This window comes from Ambystoma mexicanum, chromosome 2q, assembly GCF_040938575.1.
Source record: "Ambystoma mexicanum isolate Mex_15411 chromosome 2q, UKY_AmexF1_1, whole genome shotgun sequence".
NCBI classification, from domain to species: domain Eukaryota; kingdom Metazoa; phylum Chordata; class Amphibia; order Caudata; family Ambystomatidae; genus Ambystoma; species Ambystoma mexicanum.
In genome coordinates, this window is record NC_090924.1 from 783908019 (window position 1) to 783930626 (window position 22608).

The window sequence follows — 22608 nt, forward strand, 5'->3', positions numbered from 1 at the left end:
ACGATCAACACAAAAATTGTAAGAAGGATCCAGAAATCGTTGTCGTTAGGCACCACCATAGGCACCCTAGGAAGGACTTTCAACAAGACAGGAATAGAGGACCTTTCCCCTCTTCCCGTTGATGGAAAAGGAACTCAGATTTTGGCATTTTCTTTTCTTCAATCAAGGCTTTAAGTGTGCCTCAGTCCAATGTTAACAAGTTTCTGTAGCTTAAGAACAATCCCCTTTCCTCAACTTCTTTTTAGTGACTTAAAGGGAGTGTATCAAAATAAGCCATAGTCCAATAATACTCTTTTCTTTACTTGGCAACATCTTCTGCATCCTTCTTCCTCGTCATAGACCTAGTCTGCATGTGCTGTGGCTCTTCTCCGATGCGCTCTTCGGTTGGGGGTGAGAGTGATGTTCTCCAGCGTAGATCTTTACATAGCCGAGGAATATCCAAGCACGTCTGCCTTTGCACTTTGACTGCAGATGGCCTGACATCTTCCACAATGAAAAGGCTGTTGAAACAAGGTTTGTGCCACTTCCGAGCGAAATTGTGAATTAAAATTGCATCTCCAGGGAAAAGTCTAGGAAGACACAACTGATCAGCTCCTGTTGCTGTAGCATCTCCTTCTGTGTTCTGCATTGCCCTACACCCCTTTCGTCTGAGCTGAGCTGGAATCACAGAGATACTTGAAGTCCTACATGAAGTATACATCTAAGGTAACTCCTTTCCTAACAATTCTGTGGTTGACTGTGCATTGTTACGCTCACCTGATATCCACGGGGGCGTCTGGAAGGCTCTGAGATATGGAATCCTGGATGCGTAGTTGCCCAGTGCTGAATAATGAATCTGCAATTACAGAAGGGAGGATTTGTGATAACTGTCTCTAATGGGTGAATCTCCCACCTCCCTCTGACGGATTGCCTCCCCACTGGGTTCTTTTATCACCTTAGTTATTTATAGGGTGAGCTATCCGTCCTGCGTTTCTTGTTCAGGGGCGCTTGACATTTGTTGGCGAGCTGCCTGAGTTGCTTCATTGGTGCAGTACGCCTTCCTTGGGCCCAGGCCTGCTGTGACACTGAATCTGCTGGTAGGCAGGTAGGTTTGTTAATTGTAAGTCTTTGTTCTGTTTATGGTGGGAATTCGTTAATGTCTTTATCTCCTTCTTTTCGGGTGCGGAAGTCTTGATGCTGGTGTGCCGGATGGAGAGGCACGTTTCTAGGTAAGAGAAAGCACGAAGCGCAGCACCTTTATGTCTTTTGAAGCTAACTTGTGTTTTCTTCTTCTTCTCCTCACAGGCTGCTGTGGTGCTGCAAGTGGATGAGAGCGCGATGAAAAACAGGCCCCGGAATCCCTTAAGGTAGTACAGCGCTGTGCGGTTGTTTAATATTGAAAGGGAATCTGAATATGTCTCTTTTCCTTTGCAGATGTTGCTGTGGTGCTGCGGATGGAAGCGTGGTGTAGCGCGATGGAATTCAGGTAAGACAGATGGAATTCGATGTTTTGGAAGCGCGCATGCTAATATTGTTTTTCCCTTTCTCATTATTGCAGGTCGCAATTTTCAAACAGCAGCTGTGGTAGGTTGCCGGATGTCCTTAAGCTAGTACTCACAGGTGAGTGATGTTTCTTCTTCTCTCGGTTTCCACAGATTGCAGCCCAGTTGAGATGCTGAGTGCTGGATCGTGTTTTCTCAGGTAAAACAGAATAATCTTGTTCTTCTTGCAGGATTACAGGAAGATGCTGAAGACCAGGAGCTGGACAGAATGAGTGTCACGCTGCTGGTTGCAGAATAACACGAAGCATGTTCTGCAGTCAGGGTGTGGTTTATGTAGCCCAGGTAAAGTAGTACCAGGGAAAGTAGTTCCAGGCCTGCCACACCCAAAACACTAGACAGCATGGCTTGGTTCTTAGAACTAGACTGTGTGGGTGCTACCATGTTGGATTTAAAGGCACAGGTATATAAATGGGACCTAGTTCGACCAGCCCTTCCTTCCTACATATGAGCCTGGTTTTTTTAAGGCCCTCAGGGTTCTGGTGGGAGCCTGCTAGTGGCACAACTTGTGCCCCCTCACAGTGGTCATGACATGCATCACTTCTAGTTCTAGATGGAGGTGTGAGGGGTGTTCTCATTCGCCTCCCTGTTACTATCTCGTGAGGGGTAAGATGGTGGTCTAAGCCTGGCTGATTTCTCTATCCATATAATGCCTCTGGTAGACAATGCAACCATCCTTTTTTCAGGGTCAATTTCAATTTAGCTATTCACTCTTTAAGCAGGCCATTGAGTCTCTCATAGACAGCATTTGCTTGCAGGTGATACGCTGTTGAAAACTTGTACTTTAACCCAAGAAACAAGCTTAATTGTTCAAAGACTTCATTGACAAAATGAGGGCCATTATCTGATCTCAAATCTTCACATATTCCCCATCTAGGAAATACTTCTCGTACTAGAAATGTGGCTGCACAGGTGGCATCTGGGCGAGTACACAGTCCAGCTTCGATCCACCTTGAAAACAACATACTACTACTATCACATATCTGTATCCATTACAGACTTGCAGCATATCGATATAATCAATATGTAAATGTTCAAAGGGACCATTAGGTCTTAGAATGACTCCTCTAATTGTGTGCAATGTGAGCCCAGCAGTAAACATTTGACAAACGATACAATTTACTACAAAAATGGAACGTGTTCTACTATATTTGGAATGAACCAATCCTCCGCTACTGTTGCAGCGAGACTCTGTCTAGTAACGTGCGCAGGGTAGTGTAGCTGTTCCAGCACCACCCTTAATAAGACTACAGGCATCACCGTTTTACCATTTCTGTCTTGTTGCCACAGTGCCTCAGAGGGGTTTAAAGAGCACCCTCTCTGCGTCCAGAAGTCTTTTTTGTTCTTGGGGTGCTTCCCGTTGGATTTCTCCCAATTGAGTTCTTGACAGATTATTATAACCATTTGGCACACTCATCATCACCACCATGATTTCATTCCCATCAGGTGTATCAAAAGACATGATTATTTCTGTGCATGCAATGCGTTTGGCTTCCTCATCTGCTTCTTGATTCCTACGTGAAATAAAAATCTGTCCTTTTAGTGTGAGCTGCGCATTTTATGACTCCAATGGCTACTGGGAGTTATAGTCCTCTAATGAGTCTGTCCAATAATGCTGCGTGTTGCACTGGAGTGCCGTCCGCTCTGAGGTAACCCCTCCTTTTCAAACGTGCTAGCCCTGCGTGCACCGTTGACGTCACATAGGCGGAGTCACTATACACCGTTACTTCCTGGTCTGCATGATTCTCAAGCTCGCCAATCAGCACTACTAATTGTGCAGCTTGTGCCGAAACATGAGATGGAACTCGTGCACTTGCCACTACTTCAAATTATCCATTGGTCGTGTGCTTCATGACAGCGCCACCTGTTTATCTTTGTCCATAATCGTGATCGATTCTAGACGACCCGTCAATAAAAAGAATCTCCCCAGCTGCCAATGCATTTTCCTTCACCCTTGGGAGCACGTCAGATAACTCTTCATAGTTCAAACAATCATGTGCATGCTTACCTTCTGCCAGTGGCTCTGCTACAAACATGGCAGGATTCACTATTCTGCACCAAACTATTTTGATCGCTGGATTCGATATGACCACCTCATAGGCAGAAGCCCTTTGAGATGTCAACGTACCTTTAGGTATTTCTAGAATGGCAAACAATGCATGCTCAACAAATAACATCATAGAACATCCCATCACTAGGCTGGCAGCCTTCTCAATGGTGAATGCGGCGGCTGCCAAAGATTGTTTGCATGGGAAGTGACCCCTCATTACTGGGTCTAAAATCCCACTGTAATACGGAAGGGGCTTATAACCAAATGTAGTTTTCTGCGTGAGTACAGCTGTCATAACCGTGCCATTCGTGTGTGAAAAAAGGAAGAATTCCTCTGCATAATTAGACATCCCTAAGCTATACAAATTGCTTTCTTTAATTCATCAAACCCTTCCTCCATTGCCTTATTCCAAACAATTTTTTCCTGATTCATCTGTGCTTTTTCCAGCGCCTTATATATGAACTGTATTCAAAGACCGACGCTCTCACATAATTACATAGTCCTAGAAATCTCTGCATGTGCTTTATAGTGACTGCCTTTATTGTTTTTAATATAGCCTCATCCATTTCAGGCACATGAAGTAACCTTCTTGCCTTCATGTGAGATCAGTTGTCCTATGTCCAGCACTTCCTCCTGACAGTACTGTAACTTCTCCTTGTCTTCTTTATATCCTTTGTCTGCAAGAATAATCAACAGCTGAACTGAATCACTGCAGTAGGATACTTTCTAAATAAATATTGCTTAATTCCATCTGTAGGACTCTATAGAAAATAGATGGGGACTCAAAGTACCCCTGTGGTAATCAAGTACTTTTCAGGCCGGTTTGTCTGAATGTAAATGATGTCAGATCTTGCGAGTCCTTATGCAATGGGATTGAGAAAAAGAAACTGGTATCTTCGCATGTCTTCCTCGTAATACTCTGGGCGTTTTGGTGCTAAAATCATTTTCTGAGGAACTTCTCGTTTAATGGCTCTTAGCCAATAAGTAATGCTTATCTCGAATAACACTAGATAATCAGACAGATAATCTGTGAGCATTTTTTCCTCATCAGTGACATCAGTCAATCTACAACCCTTTCCAATGGCAATCACTGTGCTCCATCGTCTGCCTTCATGGTCATTCCCATCAAGCAAAGCCATGTCTCCTCGCACTATGGCTGCTTGTAATTCTAAAGGAAAGATTCATCCTTCCTCTTCATCCATAGGTATCTTTGGCCTAGATAGAAATTCATCAGGTATTCTTATAGTTCTGCCCACTAAACCTGGTAGCCATGTCAACAGAATATGTACCACATAGTAATGACACTCCTCATCTGGCTATCTGTCCTGTAAATGCTACAACAAACTCCTTCACGTTTAAATAATACATTTCTAGTGTCGAGCACACTATGCCTTCATCAGTAAACAAAATTGTCATGTTCAACTTGGTCATTAAATCTCGACCCAATATATTGACAGGCACCTGTCTTGAATATAACAATGGTACAGACATGTCACACACTCCTATAGAGACTGGTAGTGCATCAGTAAAAGGAACTCTACTTGTAGCTCCTGTGAAACCTTGAGTATTTATGGCATTTCCAGATATTGAACATTTCCCCTCTTGTTTACATGAGCGTGTTGCACCTGTGTCTACTAAAAAGTAAAAAGATTTTCCTCCTATATTAACGTCAACCCTTCCTCTTGCGGATTTGATGTTATTGATAGCATAGAAAAACATCAAGTCTCCCAGTGAGCTGTCCTATTGTGGGTACATTCTCATTCCTGTACCTGTGAAAGGATTCCCTCCATCGACAGTGACCCCTCCTATTCTAGGAGTCATTAATTGCCCAGTGATCATGCTTTGCTGTATCTGCAAAGGCAACTTTTGCGACTGCCCTTGTGGTGGATTCATTAGTGACTACTGTGTTTGAAAATCTTGCTGTACTCTCGTCACTGATTTTGAGCAAACCCATCTCCATTCTGCTGCGAATATGCAGTCGGGTTTGACACCCTCCCTCTTGAAAATTGATTGTTCTCCACAAATCCTTAACTTCTACATGTGCGAGCAAAATTACCTGTCATACCACATGTCCAACATATAGGTGGAGGTCTCCCCATCTGTCCTCCCTGCACACCTTGATTATCGTTCTGCATGTTCTGGAACCCACTCTGATTATTCTGATAGTTCCCTTGATTATTCTGGTATCCTCTTCCTCAAAAACCTCCCCTTCCCCGTGGTATAAACCCATTATTACCTTGGTCAACTGTCTTTGATTATTCCCTTGTGGCATGTTTGCTGATTGCTGTGAACCGGATCCATCTCCACTCATCAACATTGCCCCTTCAATGGCGTATTTAGAGAGTTTTTACTGCACTAGCTCTGGCACTTTGCCTTTCCTAATATCATTTTGTTCCAATTCTTTTCTTGCAACAGCCTACAATAATGTGCGATGGTCAACTGAATCTCTGACCATGGCTTTGCCTCCAAGCCCACTACATTTTTTAGCTTCTTCTGTACCGGTCTGGCAGCCCGTGGCATAATATGTGATAGAACACAGGTACTGATTTCCCCCAAGCCTTGTGTGTCTCCAAAGTCCACTGCTCTGAAAATTCTGAATATAAACAAGTGGATCATCCCCTTCTTGCATCTTTTTTGTCATTATAGCTCCCATATCTGATGTATGCGGGTATAGCACTCTAAGCGCTTTCCAAACAGCCGCTCTGCAATTATTGAACGGCGCTGCATTATGAGCAATGCTAACTGTACTAACACTAGGAAATCTTGCTCTCAACCAAACATCATCAGCTTTTTCCCAAGAACGGCCATCTTGAGACCCTCAATGTCCCCTATAGCTAACGTATTTCCTCCTGTCTTTTTCTCTAACTCATGTATCCACTTCCCAGCACCAGAAGCTAAACTCAGGAGTTTGCATCTTAAATTATCTTTATCCATCTGAGGCCAACGTATGTACTGTGGTCTGGCCCTTCCTTCTCCAACAAAGGAAACTGTGAAATCCCAAACTTGCATTTGCCACCCATCATTTGCCTGTCCATAGCAGGGACAATGGTTCCACGCCGCCTTCTACCAGGCAATTACATTAGCCTATTCATATATGGTGTTGAGTCCCCCTCTGACCATGGGATCTCACTTTAGGCTGATTTAGCTGTGGCACAGAATCTGGTGCCGAGATATATGGGCACAGAATCTGGTGCCGAGATATAGGGAGGCCAAACTCTGACCATCTTACTTCCTTGTCTATTTACAAACACCCTTCAGGCCCACATATATTGCCTTCTTCCCCATAAGCGTGTTCTCTCTCTTCATCTGACCTCTCTTGTCCCCAGCTTGTGTGACCTCTTTCTTCATCATCATTATTGAAAGTCAGTCTATCTAAAGACAGCTCCTTTGGTTTAAAACTACATGAGGCTCCTTCCTTTTCGACAGCTGCATACTTTCAACTCGATCATTTTTACCTTTCCCCTGCATCATGGTAAACCTTATCGATTGCATCTCCAATGCTTTTAGAGTCAAACTTGCCCTCCAGATTTTCTCTAGATGGACCTGCTATCGGCTCATGTGTCAGAACAAATTCCTCTAAATCTTCCCAATGCCACTACTGGATAAGGATTCATTACCTCCATTTCCATGCATTAAAGATTACGTGCTCTCTGACTTCTCTTCCGTTCCATTTCATCATCAAATTCTCTTTGCTTCCTTGCTTCCTCCCTCAACCTGTCTTCTTGCTTTCTTTTCATGTCCATTCTCTCATCTGCCCTTTGTATTTCTTCATCTCTATGTCTTTGCATTCTTTTATCCCTTAATTTCTGTTCTTCTTCCCTTCTTTTTCTTTCAAATTTTTCTTGCTCTTCAATCGCCCTTTGTCTATTTTCATACTTTCTCTGATCCTCTGCTCTGTCCTGTTTTATCAGTTGCTCTTCTTGGTACAACTCTTCCCATCTTGGTCTATCCTTTCGTTTTGTTCTATCGTCTTGCAATCTTTTCTCTCTTTCATTATCCATTTTGTCTTGATCGACTTGATCTTCCCTTTGCCTTACGTCCTCAATGTTCTTACCATCGAGTTTGAGCAAAATCTGACCACACATGGATTTGTTCTGTAGAAGCGCCAACTCATCAGTCTTATGCCTTTTCTCCTTTGCATCTCTTTATTTCTTGTCTTATATCTAGAGATGTACTTGGTTGATCATTTTTCTCCTTATTGCGTCTCTCCTTGTCCCATGGGACCTTAGAGATTACATCTCTCTCAATATTCTTCTTCAGGCCCTCATCACTGCTTTGCGCAGGTGACTCACATGCCGGGTTGCTAAACCCTGTTGCTGCCTTGAGCTCCATTAGTGGGTACAGCCTGTCATCTTTTTTTACTATTGCCTTCTTCTTCAGGTGCGGTGGGTGGAGCGGAAGGCTCTTCATCCCCCTCTGTACATACATTAAGTATCCAGTCTACAGGATGCAAGTCCTCTCTCTCCTCCTGATACTTTTTCCAGAGCTCTAAGCTCGCTAGTCATTTGTCTAACTTTTTCCCCATATATTCAGCATGCAGATATGTCGTCATATGCTACAGGACTGCCTTCAACAGTGATTCCCCTTGTGGCCATGGCATGAACATTTTGTCTGCGGTTCCTTTAACCCATTCCACACTATAATGTCTAAGCTTGGGTGCGTGTTTCAGCAGTTGCTTGCAAAGGTGTATAAGCAAAGTAATATCCTCCATTTTGACACGTCACTCTTTGATTGTCAATACTCACTGTTTACTCTTTGCAAATTATGCTAATACTTTTCAATACATCAAAACAATATGAGTGTGCACCAATCGTTGCAGACTCGAAACCTTTTATTATTTCATGTTTTACTTTGATCTTCTAAAAATATCACCAATTCAAGTTCATGAGATATACACTTAGTCCTTAACATCTCTTGCGTTTTTTCAGCAATTTCGTTTTCCTATTTCATTATTTTTTATACATCACATAAGACAGACAGACGGACAAACACACTTGGCCGGCCACATGTATTCTCTTCTTCTCTCATAAGACTAATCCTGCCTCTAAAAATAGCCCATACGGATTGTGAACCGCCCTCCTTAAATTCGCCTTTCATCAAACCCGTCTCTTACGTCTTCCTCTATGGGGTTTTAGGTGCTGTCCCTTCTGTTACACTCTTTAAAATGAAGGTACCTAGGTATACCTTTTTATTGCAGCCTCTCCTTGTGATATTTCTTAATTGTTTGGCCTCCCCTCAAGTCAATTCTTTACTCAATATTTAATACTGCCTACCTCCGTTACTCGTTTTTCCCTTTTATCACTTTCTTTACCCACTGCCCCTTCACTATTTTGCCACCTTGCTTGCTTGCTTTCTACTCAACATTCGAATTTTTCAACTTCTGAATCTCGGGATTGAAAACAAGGTGATCCGTCTAGCCTAGCTTGCAAGACTTTGCGTTATTTAAAAAAAGAAAATGCTATCTACAAGGAGCCTCACGTCCTTTCAGCCAAATGGCAGAGGTCGTGTGTTATTTCCGGGACCTCAAAAGCGTACTTATTTTGATGGATTATCTAACCATCCTATCTCTGCTACCACGTCAACTGGGTCTCCCAGCCCTTTAAGATGAGATAGCAATACCCTTGAGATGAATGGGGATGCAGAATTTTATTCAAACATCAATAATCGAAACAACTCAGGTAGTTGGCAAAATGATAATTGTTTTAATATCAATTATCTAAAACAGGGAGTGCAACAGACATCAGCAGACAGCTCTCATCATGATCTGAAAGCATTTCATAAAAAAATCATACTTTTATAGCATATATTCATCATTGATGACATTCAACTCGTGTATTACTAACGTCATCCTATGTGGCAAAACTTAAGACCTAAGAGTGAATATGATAGGGTCTATACATCATATCATCTAGGTATATGATCCATACTTGTTTGGGCAGTAAAATAAAGTGAAAGACTTCTTAACATCAGGTGGGGCGACTAAGCCCTTCCCTAAAATATGTCACTATGAAGGTCAATAAATGTACAATGTCTAATTGGCTACACAACTATAGGATCCTTGATCATATGGTCCTCTATCATTGGTTACTTTCTAAACTCTGTCAGTAACTTCCCAACCTACGTATAGCAGCACACAGGCTGAGTGTGCAGGTGCTAAAGAGCTCATCTTTACTGTGTTTCCCACCAATTAGCATCATCACATCGGTGGTCTGCCATCAATTAGAGCTTTGAATTCGGCCTTTGAAATTTTCCCTGCTACTGAAGAATTCAGGGGAGTGAAAGCACAGTCTGCCCTTGTGCGTAGGTGTGACCATCATGCTCGTTCAACTTCTTCTCCCCATATGACTGAAGATCACAAAACCGAGCTTCTAGTGTATTAAAGTACTATTCTTTAATAGACCTCTGACATCTTCTTGTCTTCGTCAATGCCTTCTGAGAAGGAGCTTTGTTCTTTCACATGATTTGTATCCAATGTCAGCGCACCCCATTCTGATATGGCCTTGGCTTCTTGGCTCATCCAACTTCACCTTTCTGAGTTTCGTCTGTAATTCACTTGTTTTCTAACTGTGCCACACTTGGAAAATAAAAAAGCAGCCTTCCTTCATTAGCTCAGCACTGCTATCGTACGTAGTCGGAACATCCATCTTTTACTGACTCCAATATATTACATGGCCTGCGTTGGCAGCCATGTAGTTATGGTTAAGTTGCTAAACCCATAGGAAGAGCACTTTTTATGCGGCTTATAGCTTCGCTTCCTGTGGACGAATCCTCAACAAACTTTGGAAAACAAGTAAATGGCCCACTCTGAATTTTGTTTTTTTGCAAAGTTTAGTGAGGTTTGGTCCAGGGGGGGAAATTTATAGGAGGGGTCCCAACATTTATTTTTTTCCCATAGACTGAATAGAGAAAACATTTCTGTCGCACCTTCAGCCCAAACCGCTGGACAGATTTTCACCAAATTTGTGGCAGGAATGGCGGCTTGGTCCCGAAAGCGTGCTTTTGTAAATTTTGGTGAAAATCAGTCCAGTAGTTTTTTTTTATATGACCAAAAAGTAGGTCTCAAAAAATGTGTGATATCTATGTCTGCTCGACGGATGTACATCCCTGTTCAGTCCGCAGACAGGACACCGATTGGCTAATTGGCTTGTGTCATGTCCACGGACACGCAAAGTGTTCTCTGATTGGCTGGGATGAAGGGTGAGGTGCGTTACATTGTTTTGATGCGCCTGCCATATTGGATCCGCGGACAGCGCGGCGTGGAAGTCAGCATAAATCCAATTTTGGGGAGTGTGTTGGTGTATAGGAGTGCTTGGAGAGGGTGGGGGAGTAAGAGATGGGTCAAATGCTGTATTTGCTTAGGTGGGAGAAGGCCATGATGTGTTTGTGGTGTCCACGGTCACTGCGGGTGTCTGCGGACATACCAAACACTGGCCGCACTACTGGCTATTTTGCTTTAGTATGATGTTGGTTTTGGGTCATTAGTAGAGCATTGGGTGAAGAGGGTATGTATTGAAGAGTTTGAGAGTTGGTTGTGATAATTTTTTGGAATGTTAATTGAAGTGGATAGGTTTTGAGATGGATGTATTATGTTTTTGGGTTGTGGTCATTTGGTAGGTGTTTGCTTCTATGGGTGTGTTATGCTGTGTTGGTTGTGCCCAGGGCCTAGAGTCTTGGGTGCATGGCCAACGGGACATAGGCCTTTGTCCATGCACCCAAGACTCTAGGCCCTGGCCACAACAACTGCAGCATAACACACCCATGCTACCAAAGATTTTGACTCTGGTATGTGGGCTGATTAGGGGATATGTTTTAAAAAATGTGTGTACTGATTGGTAGTACTGTAATAGTGTTTATAGGATAGTGAGATGATCTGTGTTAGTTTGTTTGTTGGATTGTGTTCCGAATGTTGGTATTGAAGACTCTAGGCATTTTGGCTTGTATTTATTGGTGAGGTATTTGTTTGCATGGCTGTGTTATTTTGCAGTGTTTGTGAGTTTAATTATTATATGCTTACAGTTTCATTTGTTGAGGCTGTATGTAGCATTTTGGCCAGGCCATGCAGTCAAAATTGTAGTTGGCAACAAGCGCTGCAGCATAGGATACCTATGGAAGCAAACATTTTGGATTGTGATCTATGGTCAGGTGTTTGCTTGAATGGGTGTGTTATGCTGTGGTGTTTGTGAGTCTGATCATTATATACTTACTGTTTGACTTTTTGTGGTTGTATGCAGTTTTTTCATGACATGGGTAGTTGGAGCAGACATTTTTTTCAATCACTGAGATTAAAGAAAAAAACACATGTTAGTGTAGGTAGTTTATAATGAGTATTGAATTGCATAGTAGACATTTCTGTATTTTGTCAAGCCTCATAGTTAGTACTTTAGAAGTACTATAGTTCAAACCAGTGTACTGTGCAATTTGCTCAGTTCCTGTGTTTGTTGATTAAATCTTTCTATGTTGTGGTACAATATATTTCTTTCATTGATTTCATTAGGAGGAATCAAGCGTTCTATGGACTACTGTCCGCCCGTGTATGGTTTTTATTTGGAAGTTGTGGTAGTATTGTTGCAATTAGATAGCAGTTGGTGTATTCTATTTGTTTATTTCTTTTTTCTTTTTAGTGGTATTAATCTATCTGTTGGCTTGTTGCAGATTTTTGGGGCAGTTAGATACCTGTTGGCGTATTCTAACTGGTCATTGTTTTGAAGTTCAAGTTTTGTGTTCAGACACAGATAAATTATTACATTTTGGTTTTAAGTATATTAAGTAAGCGTTTTCAAGATTTGCTGGTAATCTCTGTTTTAGAGTAATGGTAGTATCATTACATTCGAACCATCCACAATTCATTTTTATATATGCAGTGTAGTGACCTGCATTGGTTGTGGCTCCTGCGTAGGTAGATTATACCTATTGTTATGAAGGTTTTCTTACCAAGTGATTCTTGAGCAAGTGTGAATCCAGTTAGCTTGCAGTTGTTTTAGTACCATCTGCCTGATAACGTAAAAGCATTACTGTTACGTATTTACTATGGGCCTCATTAGGAGTTTGGAGGTAGCCATGCAGCTATTTGCTGTTCTCAAGGAACCGTCAAGTTTTTTCTGAGATAAGCTCATTCTCTTCCACCTCGTCCAGGACTCCTTTAATCAGAGCACGTACTGTTTCGGTAGGGTTCATTGGAACTTCAAGGTATGTTTCTTCATCCATCAGTTGCCGTTCTATTTCTTCAAGGTAATCTTGCTTTTTCATCAGTACGAGGGCACCTCCCTTATCAGCCGGTTTGAAGATAACTTCCTGTTTATCCAAAAGGTTCTTGAGTGTCTATCGCTCCCTTTTGGAAAAATTAACTTGAGAGTCAGTTTTGAATTGTATCCTTTTGAAGTCCTGCAGGATCGTCTTCTCGAATGTGGATAAGATATGGTTCTGCACTGAAGGATAAAACGTGCATTTGGGACTAAGTTCCAGGAATTTGTGTGGTTCCTTTCCTGAATCGTCCTCATCCAAGGAGTCAAAAAATACTTTGAGTTTCAGCTTACGCATCAGCTTAAAGAAGTCTATCTTTTCTCGAAGTAATGTACTGTTGTTTTTGGGAACGAAGGATAAGCCTTTCTTCAGGACTTGTATTTCCATCCTCGAAAGATGGTATGATGAAATGTTGACAATCAAGTTTTCTTCGTCCTCTTTTTCCTCTGAGGATTTCTTCTTTTTTCCTCTTCGGATTGGCTTTTCTCTAAAAAAGCTGCAGCACCATTAGTTCCTCGTTCGCTCTCAGATGGTCCTGGGATTGCCTCTGCGTTCTGAGTTGATGCGGCTTCCAACTCCGTACTCGATGCGTTGGATGAGCTATTTTCATTGGCTGGTTGTCCCGGTTTCCGTGGGTTATGAGGATTAGGTTTGTTTTGAAAATGGCCGTAATAGGCCTGCCAACTGTAGACTATATCTAACTTATAGTCTTGTGTGTCGCTTCTGAATTTCCTGATTTTTTTGATCTCAAGCTCTTGTTTGTAACTTGCCAACTTTTGATTTGTCTCCTCAAGAATTTGCTTCAGTTGATCCGCCGTGAATCCTTTGCTCAATGTGGTTTTCAGTCCCTCAATGTCTTCATTCAGTGTAGTTAGGGAGTGTGCATATTCCTCAATGGTTAAAAGTATAAGGTCGAGCGAGCACTCATCGAGTATGCCATCTCTTTACAAATGCAGGATTTTCTTTACAAAGTGTTGGTTCTAAATTAACACGTAATCCCCTTGGTATCCTCTTCGTCGTGTAGTATTGGGCAAGTGTGGATGCATGCAGCTTGAGATTAATCTCTCTTCGGATTTTCCATTCAAGTTGTCGGATCAATGATTCTGGTTTGTCGGTTGTAGTGAGTTCAGCTCCTGCTTTTTTGATTAGCCCCAATATTCTTCCTGCCTCCTCTTCACTAAAGGTGAGTGTCTCGGCTCTATTGTTTGTGGTCTGGTCTATTTTCAAAAAGGACATATTCAGATTATAGAGAAGGTGATGCTTCAACTATTTTCAATTCTAGACATCAAATGGGTGCATGCAATCCCTTTCGTGTGGCGAGGACAAGGAACAAAACTGAGATAGGGGTACAGGGATGCACAGCCAGTTATTCATTTATCTATAATATATGACAAATTTCCAGATATCAGTCTCTTGAAATTAAATGAATCTCTAGTTCTTGTTTCAGGTGCAGGCGGGCTGAAGTCACAAGGCCACTTGGGACGAGAAATTGTCAAGAAACAGAACTGTGTATTTCTACCCAGTAGGCCCAAATGCACTCCTAATTGGGTTCAATACCCAATGTTGATTTGTGAATGTTTGAATAAGGCTTTAGCCTATAAAGGCTAGAATTTGTATTTGTAAATTCATTCAAATTATTGCTGAATATCAAAGGTTATCTTATAAGCTTTACTGGACAGTCTATCTCATTCAATAGAACCAGTCCCCAACACAAATGTTAGAGAATCTCTTCCCTTTAATTCTCTAATTTTAAACAAAATTAATATCATAAACATCAGATAGCAGATATCAACATGATTCATCTTTTTGTAACAAAATATCAAAACATCAAACAAGAAGTGAACATAGGAATACAATTTTCTCTTAGAGCGGTTAACTCCCTCCAGGAAAACCCTTCAAGGTTGTAACAAGTAACCAACGTGTTTCGGATCAAAGATCCATCTTCAGGGTAGGGGCTTCTCTGTTCCTATACATGGTGAGCTATGAAAAGTAGTAATTTCCTTAATTCTGATCCTGTGGGAAATTCAAACGAACATTCATTGTAATAATTGTTTAAATAGAGAGAGGGTAAAAGTAGGGTAAGGGGAGGCTAATGGTACTAACCTATCCCAGCAGGCTGGTAAGGTCCAGAAAATGACCTATCAATGGAACAAGAAAGGAAAAAATAGCCACGGTAAGCGTTTTTAGTAATGTAAAAAACTACTCACTCAGAAGTAGCAAAATGTAATGGGAAGTGACATCCCTGCACTCACCCAGTCTTCTGGTGAAAATCACTGGAGACTGGGATGCGGCCACAAACAGTACGGCAGAAACCCTTAATTAAACACGTGATACTCATATTTAGGGACATGAGGCAGCCTCATGAAGAATCACAAAACATTAAACATTAATCTCCATTCAATCTAATGCATTTAAAATCGGGCGGTGGACAGTAGTCCATAGAACGCTCGATCGTGAAATCTAGAGCCTCACAAGCAACGTTTATCTCTCATAAGGGCAGCGGACATGGAATAAGCGCGTGCACAGCCCCATCGGTCTTGATTCCCAAAGGGGACTGATTAAAGACTCACCGAGTTGTGGAGTTTCTCCTCCCACGCTGACTGCTAGACTGAAAGCAGCGCGGCTACAGGTAGCGTCCTAAGTTGTCCCGGTAACCCTGCTCATGCGCACTGGGGCGGCCGGACGGAAGACATCTTGGTGTGGGCATACGGCCGTAACATAGGTTGCCATGAGGAATAAGAATGCGTGAGAACATGCAATCTGTTAATATTCTCGATGAGCTCAACTAGTGGGGATAATAATCCCCTCGTGGGTGACCTGGTATACTGTGTGTATATTAATAGAAGGAATGGAAAGTGACAGATGTGCATGGGGGCACAACCGCGGTTCAAGGGATTCCACGGGGTGCCCCCACGATGCATCAATTATGTGTTCATTCATAAGGGCTTCTGGAGGGTTGCGCACAGGCCATATCACAGAGATGTGCAGTACTGGTATATTGGTTGCATGTGTCACTTCATTGGTTTACAATCAATTACAGATCACAAGGTACATACATGATGAATTATTTCACCCTGCATTGATTCCACCTGGCTAGTGACCTAGCGTCTTGCCAAGTAACGTAACTAGACAAGGCCATATCTTAAGCACAGTATAACATTAATCAGGTATTGAGCAAGGTCAAGTCGAAATTCAAACCCTCAAATTCTCAAATTCACGGAGCAACAGTTCAAGCGGTTATGATTAACATTGGTGCAGTCAGAAGCATAATTTGAATCATGTGGTATATATTCCAAAGTCACACAAAACACATTAGGTCAAACTCAGTGTTCCCCCAAACACAGGTCTGGATTCCTTGAATGAGGAATTACCGGGCCATACCAACTTTGGAGGAACCGTTAATTCCTCATTCAATTTACCCATCCCCATTTCTATTTGAGCCACTATAGGGCTCAAAGGGAATGGGGAGGGAGCTAACAACGGCCCGTTAATAACGGGCCTGTTGTTAGCTCCCTGGTCCCCTTGAGGGACCCGGAAAGGACGTCTGGTCCCACAAGGGAACCTTGTGATTGGGTGGAATGGGTTTACTGGCACCGGCACCATTACCAGCGCCGTTAAACCCATTTAGCCCTCCTCGTAATGAGGCCCTATGTGTCTTTATTTGTAACGTGGAACGATTATCGGATTTGCAGGTAGTACATAATCTGCCATGGTTTGCATTTTGTACAAGTTTCTGAAATGGAATGGATTCACAGTTAGGTATGGATACATACACAAAGCGTTCATTAGGAACTTCTTCTTGTTCTACATGCCTGCAAAGAGTGCATGTATGTTTCCACATGTATAAAATCTGGAAGATTTCATTTATAGGTATGTTTTTGTTTTCTAGTACTTGTAGTAAGTACATTGGAAATTCTTGTGGATCTTATTGTGAGTTTATAGTGAATTTGACAATTCCAGCACAGTAGTCCAATTCATGCCTTATTCCAGAAACACTGTAAGTGTTGTCAGGATTGATGGTTACATTTCTATGAAGGACAACATTTGCAAACACAATTGGTCTGTACCGTGTAGGTAAATGTTGTCAATAATTGGTGGCAATTGGAATAGAGTATTTATTGCTACATTTGCATAGCAATTTACACTAGTTGTATTTGAAAATTTGAATGGACCTGACAGTTCTGTGTCCAATTCATTTGTTTGGAGTGTGCGTTGCTTCTTTGAAGAGGTAGTTGAGTTACTTTGAGCAGTAAACTCTTCTTTGGTTGTGGTCCTTGATGAAGTATTAGCTTATTTTACTTTCTTTGGAGTAATTGCTGTGAGACCCTGCATAGTTTGAGCCTGAAGTAGTTTTCTTTTACAACGTATTGCTATTGGCGGAACAGGATAGGTTTTTAGATGAGGTGTAGAGTGAACACAGTCTATTGTATTCTAGAATCCAAGAAATATCAGCATTTATTTTACTTGCATCAAAGTTGATTAGAAATAGTCATTCAAGTGTACTTAAGCGTGATAGTGCTACATAGCTCAGGCCTTCTTTAAAGACTGTGCTACCAATATATATCAATGCTTTATCTAGGGTAAGACCTTGTGATTTGTGAATGGTGACTGCGTACGCTAGAGTTAGAGAAAATTGTTCTCTGCGTACATACCTGTCTTTGAAAAAAAGGAAGCGGGCTGTTGAGCATCCTATCCTTTTAACTTTGGATAGTTTGTCAAAGAGAACATTGACAAATTGAATGTTGTTGTCACGTGGGCATGCATGAAGCCAACAACTGTATCAAGTGCTCCATTAATCAGTCCTTGGTCCACGCAAAGGTCATGTTTAAGCATTACTCTACAGTTTAAAGATAATTTTAATATTTTCTCCAAACCAGCTTTACGCATGGGTAGTGTCATACCATGTACATCCAGTTTGTCTGTAGAGCAAATTTGAACTATTGGTTGCATTTATTTTTTTAACATTGTTTCATAACATTTTTGAACAGCTTGCAAGAGTTGGCATCAAGGACATACAATTGACATGTTTGTGTGCTAATTGTTCCATGACATCAATAGCACATGAGTTATGGCCATAGAGTGCATGGATGTGCCTGTTTTTTAATATAGATTGTGCTTCTTGAGCTAGTACATCAACTCTGATACTTTTTAAAATGTTGGCGTATGTTAGGTCTGCAGACTGACGCATGTTTTCAGTTAATTCTCTGTATTGGAAATGTTGGTAAAGGTTGACATTTCCTATGCCACCAAGCGTTTTACGGGCACAGTTTGTGCCCTAAGGTTTTAAAAATAGGTTCACCTTTCACTGGTGTTAATTGAAGATCTCCAAAAACAAAAATGTGTTTTCCTCCAAAGAGCTCTTCGTAGTCAGTTTTGAGGACCTCGTGTAATCTGAGGTGAATCAAAGCCAACATTAGGTTGGAGACCATGCTCACCTCATCTATTAGCAGCATTTTCATTTGTTTGAAAACTCTGCGTAGTTCCATTGCAGCTTCTGTAGATAGTTTGTAATAGTCTAATTTGTTTTGGTGTTCTACTGGAAGGAGTAGTAATCAGTGTAAAGTGACACCGCCTATGTTGTAGGCACCTAAACCTGTGGGGGCAGTTTCAACAGCTGACAGTTTGTTGTTTGTCAATTGTTGGAGGAACTTGCTGATTATTTTGATTAAGAATGATTTGCCTGAACCAGCTTGACCACTCACGTATATCAGTATAGGTTTGTAGTCTTGGCAGGTACAGTTTTTACTTTCATGTTTCACACCATGTTCAATTTGTTTTGTTACTTCTTGGAAAATGCTACGCTGCTCATTGTTTATTTGTGATTTCAGTACAGCAAAGTCTTCTGTAGATTGCTCATACTGACACATGGTGTTTTCCTCTTCTGTCATGGCTAATTCTGCTTTATTTGCTATTAGTTGCTGTTCAAGTGGTTCTTGGCTTCCTCTTACAGAAGGTTGACTACTGTCAGGAGTGTCCACATCTAGTTGGGCCGTGTTGCTGTTCATTGTGCAACATTGTGTGGTACTGTGTAAAGTTTATGTCTATTATAGTGCTTTAATTTGGTTTGAAAGCATCTTCATAGGAGTCATAGGTATCTAGCAACTCTTCTTCTTTTCTCCATGGTTTAAAAAGTTGTAGCAGGGACATGTAAAACAGTTATTTATGTTGAGGAGTTTTTAAGAACAAATTGATATGATTAATTAAGATTCGTTTGGTAGGGTTCACTAAACTGCCTTCAAAATGTGCTACTCTGTATCTACCTTTCTTTTCATCTGGTTTCATATTATTTTTGTATGTGAAGTTTTGTTCTACGTGGTATAGACACATTTTTTCCAAAGTGGTACTCCTGTTTGGGTTGTATGTGTTCAATAAATTGTTTTTCAAAATGTCTTTTTGGCTATTGTGTCTATGTCCTCATATGATTTAAGAACTCTTTTTCTAGATTTAGCAGGACCATGCTATATTTTCAGATTTTCCATACAAGGCAGTATCGATTAAACGGTCTGCAGCTTCATAGCAGCAACATTCTCTATGAGAGAGCATTTTTATATCTAAACTGAAAAATTTCTTGGATAGTGTTTTGTCAGATGATATGTCACCCCAGAGGTCCTGAAGCTACGTTTTCTCTGCTTTGGTTAAGTAGGCTGTGACATATTGTGGAACTGCAGTGGAATTGTCTGCAATGTACTACACATCTATGTTTGGATTCCATAGGGGGGCAATGACTGCATTGTAATCTTTGATGTATTTTGATTCTTCTGTTTTTTTATGTAATATGTGTTCTTAGGTGATTTACCTCTGACATTATGTCTAACTGAAGACATGAAGTTGTTTACTTGACCTGTTCTTGAAACTGGTCTAGGGAAACAAAAGCGGCATTAGGTGTAGTATTTCCCTTTGATTTTATATTTGCGACGACAATATTTCCCAAATTTGTGTCTTTGAAATTGTAAAATGTGTGCATGAAAGTCACTATGTGTTGTTTGTGAAAAGATTTCACAAGTGACATATTTTTGGATGAACTGCAAAACAGTGGCATCACTGTCCGGACCAAATTTAGGAGCATCTTTAATCCACAAAAACATGTGGATGTGTGGTGCTACTCTGGCTTGGTATTCTTTTCTCCAAAAGAAATTTTGCACTTCTCTGAGGGGAGGAACAGTTTATTACAAATCAAGTGTAGTATAGCAATGAAGCGATGATGGAAACATCTTGATACATTTACAGGATCCAGAGAGCAGAGTTCTCCTCTATCCTGATGTTTTTATATCTATGTTTGTTTTGTTCTTGTTTGCAATGTGTAGGAAATCTTGTAAATCTTCCCATGCATATTCTGAACAACTTAATGTCACAAACAAAGTGGGTGGGCCATGGTTTCTTATCATACAGCGTAGATCTCAGTGACGTCGGAACCAGTTTTCTTTTGTACCACACATGTTTGCCAAAAGATTTGTGATGCTTGACTGTAAAATCTCATCTTTTTCTTGCACTTTTTGTAGTAATTCTGTAGCTGACATATTTTTTAAAAGGGTACCTGATTTCAATGTAAGTGCAACTCTGTAGCATAGAGCTGCTAGTTCACTTTCAAAGAGAAGGTGGAATATGTATTCCATGTTTTGTCAGAATCTGGGGTCTTCAGAATACATTTGTAAAGAGCAGTATTCTGATGCTGGTATTTGTGTGGGTCTATCATTGTGCCTTCCTCCTTTTCCAGTAGGAAAGTGTAGAGGAAAGGCACGTGCTTCTATACTTTTTTCCCATATGCTGATTCGAGATCCTTTGGCATGTCGCATTTGGTACGTTTCCAGTGCATCATCTATGGTGTCTTTAGAGTGTAATGGATGAATTGTATAATGGTCTAAAATATTGGAATCTGCAGCAGGATCTAGAAGTTGAATTGACTAGTTTCTGATGACTCTTGAAGTATTTTAGTGGTTTCCCTCAGGTTTTCTTCAATAATAATTTCTTTGTTGTCTTTTAGATATTGCAGGGCTTGTCTAACTTTATGTAAGTCCACGAGTTGATGCCAATTTGTTTTGTCTTTTGTAGGTACGCCATTTACTAAGACAATTAAACATTGATCTATTGGATGTTGCACTCCCAGGGTGTGTACATTTTCTTTGAGATCTAATGGCAAATAAACTACTTTGCTGCGTATGCCTTTGACTAATTCAGAGGGAGGTAATTTTGCTGCTTTTGGTTGATTGCGTATTATTGCTTGAAATGAGTGCACTGTTTGAATTATGATGCTCTCATATAAGCTGAGTTGTTGCAGGGGTTTTGGTAGTGGGAACAATTTCAAGTTATTTGTGATAGCACGTGAAGGTGTTTGGTTGTTATCAAGTTTTGCAGTGCAGTAACTGCAAAGTATTAAGGGGTCAGTAATTTCGTATTTGTTTTCTGCTATAAGATAGAGAGCTAATTGGAACCATTTGGAATCTTCATTGTCTTCTATGTTGTATGTTATGTCTCCAGTTTTTGTGCTTTTTGTATATAAAGTCCTGCGGCAACACACACACACACACACATGGTTTGGTACTTCAGCAGATGTACTTTTAAATTTAAGTATTTATTTTTTGTATGTGTCTAATAGAAGGTTGCTATCTGTACATTTATTGCTAGTCTGTTGTAAAGCTATTGCATTTTGTAAGTGGCTTTCAGTTCCAAAATATTTTCTCTGGATATGCTCTATTTCTTTGAGTAGTTTTTTGGCTGTACCATGTAGAACATTGTTATTTAAATTGGCTAGTGCTAAAGCAGGACTTTTGGCATAGTACAGTTTAGGGACCAGATTTCCTATAGTTGAATGATGTGTTGATATCATTTTGATATGATGGAAGGTGCATTTGCAAATAGGTCCAGAAACGCAGGCTAATGAATGTCCTTGTAGTCCTGTGTATTTGCGCACTGGGCAGAAGTCCATATTTTGTAGTAGTTTCATTTAAAATTTATCTTTGCCTTTCACATACTATTTGAGGAACTGCCGTAAAGATTTGAAAGATTTTTTTGCAATGTTACACATTGATGTGCACGGCCATTTGTAGACTAGACGTGTTGGTTCAGTGGAATGGACAGTTGATACTGAGTTTTCTGAGGATATTTTTGTGAGCAGCGTTTCCTTTTCCATAATGGTATTATTAGGTTTTTCATACCCTCATCCACTGCTATGTATGGCAATTGGGTTTATTTGCTTTTTTTGTATGCTTCTTCATTAAAATATGGTTATCTGCTTGTGGTGTGACTCCATCCACCTCACAGATGTTTGTGAAGCTCTCTTCGTCGATTTTCCGTTTATTGAGAAGTCGTTTTTTTAGTTTAGTACTTAGTTTTGTTAGTGGTTTAATTCTGTTTAAAACTAAAATAAATAGTTTTCTTTTGAGAAGGATTGCACTGTCTATGAGAGCTTGTAGGATTAATTTTCTACGGTAGGTTTTAAGGGTTGCACGTGATTTCTCTCCTGTTTTTATAAGGTTCTGAAGGACTCTGTGGCGGAACAATTTTTGTAAAATAATTTATTTGGTATGCTTACTTGCCGCTACATCAAGATTTTTAGGTGCAGTGTTAGCACTAGTGATAGCTGCAGTCTTGTTAATCACTTTCTCTTTTGTTTTACATTGTAAAAGAGGAGGCAACGTTTATGTACTGGAAGCTTGTTTTGTTTTGCTTAATGACTGACTGTTTTGTTTGAACTTTTTGTAGAGGTGGATGCTTATTTTGGAGAGTTTTAGTTTGATTTCGTTTACTTTTGCATTGCTTTCTATGGAGTTTCTTTTTGGTAAG